The 3,240-nt window shown below is 42.5% G+C and overlaps 1 non-coding gene across 1 annotated transcript; it reads right to left on the bottom strand.

Annotated features, from left to right (window-relative positions):
* Positions 1 to 588: 588 nt before the first annotated feature.
* Positions 589 to 663, bottom strand: Trnas-cga (transfer RNA serine (anticodon CGA)). Its single transcript has one exon. It is a non-coding gene; the product is annotated as a tRNA-Ser (tRNA).
* Between the last annotated feature and the right edge of the window lie 2,577 nt (positions 664 to 3,240).

The raw sequence follows: 3,240 nt of genomic DNA, 5'->3' as shown, positions 1-3,240 counted from the left end.
AGGGTTGTAGCCTCTCCCCGATGTTATTCAATCTGTATATTGAGCAAGCAGTAAAGGAAACAAAAGAAAAATTCGGAGTAGGTATTAAAGTCCATGGAGAAGAAATAAAAACGTTGAGGTTCGCCGATGACATTGTAATTCTGTCAGGGACAGCAAAGGACTTGGAAGAGCAGTTGAATGGAATGGACAGTGTCTTGAAAGGAGGATATAAGATGAACATCAACAAAAGCAAAACGAGGATAATGGAATGTAGTCGAATTAAGTCGGGTAATGCTGAGGGAATTAGTGGTAAAGGAGTTTTGCTATTTGGGGATCAAAGTAACTGATGATGGTCGAAGTAGAGAGGATATAAAATGTAGACTGGCAATGGCAAGGAAAGCGTTTCTGAAGAAGAGAAATTTGTTAACATCGAGTATAGATTTAAGTGTCAGAAAGTCATTTCTGAAAGTATTTGTATGAAGTGTAGCCAAGTATGGAAGTGAAACATGGACGATAGATAGTTTAGACAACAAGAGAATAGAAGAATGAGATTTTCACTCTGCAGCGGAGTGTGCGCTGATATGAAACTTCCTGGCAGATTAGAACTGTGTGCCCGACCGAGACTCGAACTCGGGACCTTTGCCTTTCGCGGGCAAATGCTCTACCAACTGAGCTACCGAAGCACGACTCACGCCCGATAATGTTTGGAAGGTAGGAGACGAGGTACTGGCAGAAGTAAAGCTGTGAGTACCGGGCGTGAGTCGTGCTTCGGTAGCTCAGTTGGTAGAGCACTTGCCCGCGAAAGGCAAAGGTCCCGAGTTCGAGTCTCGGTCGGGCACACAGTTTTAATCTGCCAGGAAGTTTCAAGAGAATAGAAGCTTTCGAAATGTGGTGCTACAGAAGAATGCTGAAGATTCGATGGGTAGATCACATAACTAATGAGGAGGTATTGAATAGAATTGGGGAGAAGAGGAGTTTGTGGCACAACCTGACAAGAAGAAGGGACCGGTTGGTAGGACATGTTCTGAGGCATCAAGGGATCACAAATTTAGCATTGGAAGGCAGCGTGGAGGGTAAAAATTGTAGAGGGAGACCAAGAGATGAATACACTAAGCAGATTCAGAAGGATGTAGGTTGCAGTAAGTACTGGAAGATGAAGAAGCTTGCACAGGATACAGTAGCATGGAGAGCTGCATCAAACCAGTCTCAGGACTGAAGACAACAACAACAAAACGTTATATGATTTCAGGATGTTCAGAGCGTGTAAGTGGAAATGTTATACGTCATGATGAAACTTTTAGGGGATTAATCGTATGTGAAGATGGCATTCACTTGCCGAAATCGGTAATCTGAACATCGTAATTAACAAGCTATCTTGGCGTAATAAATTTTTATTTTTTACTGTTTTCTTTTCGATGTATTCATTGCATGTTGTATTAGTCTCAATCGAGTTTCCAGGTCAAGCTTCCATATCACTCTATTAAGATTTTCCATTCATTGTTGATGTTTATCTGTACTCGAGGCAAAAAGTGGAATGGCATCTGCAAAGTAAGGGAAGGTAGTTCAGATCCTTCTATTACTATGTACTCGTCCTTCGTTTTCCCAGTTTAAGGACTTGTAAACTTCCGTGTCTGATGAGAGTAGTTTTGGTGATATTGAATCTCCTTACCAGTTCTGAATTGGTAAAACTGTGACACTGATGTACGTATACTTCATTGCAGTAACATAGTTTTAATCTTTTTCTTGTATCACAAGAACTGTTTGTAAGTAATGTTTCTACGAACTTGCACCACGCTGCAGGTGAAAAATAGGTCCCCAGCTGGTCTCATAATTGAAATAAATGGTTGTAGCTCCTTCAAAAGTTGCATTGTAATAAGTAGCAACTCAAGTACAGATTTAGAAATAGCTGCTAATCATATTTTCACTGACATTAATAAATGGTTTAAAGCTGATTCACTGTCATTAAACTTTGAAAAGACCCACTATATGCAGTTTAGAACCTGTAAGAGGTTTCCTGACAGTACGTATATAACACATGAAGACATGCAGATCGGAGAGGTTGACAATGTTAAATTTCTAGTATTACAACTCTATACTAAATTCAGTAGGGAAGGGCATACCACAGAACTGCTGAAGCGCCTAAACAAGTCTGTATTTGCAGCGAGAATGATGTCAGATGTGGGAGATATAAATATAAAAGAACTTACTTTGCTTACTTTCATTCCGTTGTGTCATACGGGATCATATTCTGGGGTAACTCATCAAACAGAGCAAACGTCTTTAGCGTGGAAAAGCGTGTAATAAGAATCGTTTGTAGTGTAGATTCAAGAACATCACGTAGAAATCTGTTCAAGGAACTTTGTATTCTAACCGCTGCTTCTCAGTTCGTTTGTTCCTTAATGAAATTTGTTGCAAGTAATATATCTCTATTTCCAACCAGTAGCTCAATACACAGTATCAATATTGGGAATAAGAACTATCTACATAAACACCTAAAAACACTTTCCTTGGCCCAAAAAGGTGTCCAATATTCAGGAACATCTGACAGTCAACAATCCCACCGATTGAGATGTGGGGACCTGGAAGGCGAAGCATGACAGATGTGGCGGCTCAGCACGCGATCCTCACCAAACCATGTGCACAATATATCTTTCACACGTGTAGCAGTTGGTGTAGAGCGCCGTCCTGCATGAAAGTAGTGCCATCCAGCAGGTGTTTATCACCCAGGCTAGGGATGATCGGACACCCTCTCTCACTACAGATCATTTTATATGCGATTCTCACTCTCCATACTTCTCAATCTCTAATCATGTTCCTTCGGCATCTCCTGATCTAATGTCCGCCCCGATAGCTGAGTGGTCGCCGGCACGGTAACTCAGCGTGTTCGGTCAGAGGGTGACAGAAAAACTGAGTAAATGTATCAACAAAGAACCTAAACGGGTGTCATAGGACGTCCGCCCCAAACAAATTCAACGAACAATATAGAACAAAAAGAGATGAAACAAAGTGGTCAGCGTGACGGATTGCCGTCCTAGGGGCCCGGGTTCGACTCCCGGCTGGGTCGGGGATTTTCTCCGCTCAGGGACTGGGTGTTGTGTTGCCTTCATCATCATTGTATCCCCATCCGGCGCGCAGGTCGCCCAATGTGGCGTCGAATGTAATAAGACCTGCACCAAGGCGGCCGGTCCTGTCCCGCAAGGGGCCTCCCGGCCAATGACGCCAAACGCTCATTTCCGTTTTCTGATTTAATTCAGCTATACT

The sequence above is a fragment of the Schistocerca serialis genome, chromosome 4 (assembly GCF_023864345.2).
Source record: "Schistocerca serialis cubense isolate TAMUIC-IGC-003099 chromosome 4, iqSchSeri2.2, whole genome shotgun sequence".
NCBI classification, from domain to species: Eukaryota; Metazoa; Arthropoda; class Insecta; order Orthoptera; family Acrididae; genus Schistocerca; species Schistocerca serialis.
The sequence above is the reverse complement of the archived record's forward strand: the minus strand, read 5'-3'. Positions and strand labels throughout refer to the sequence as shown.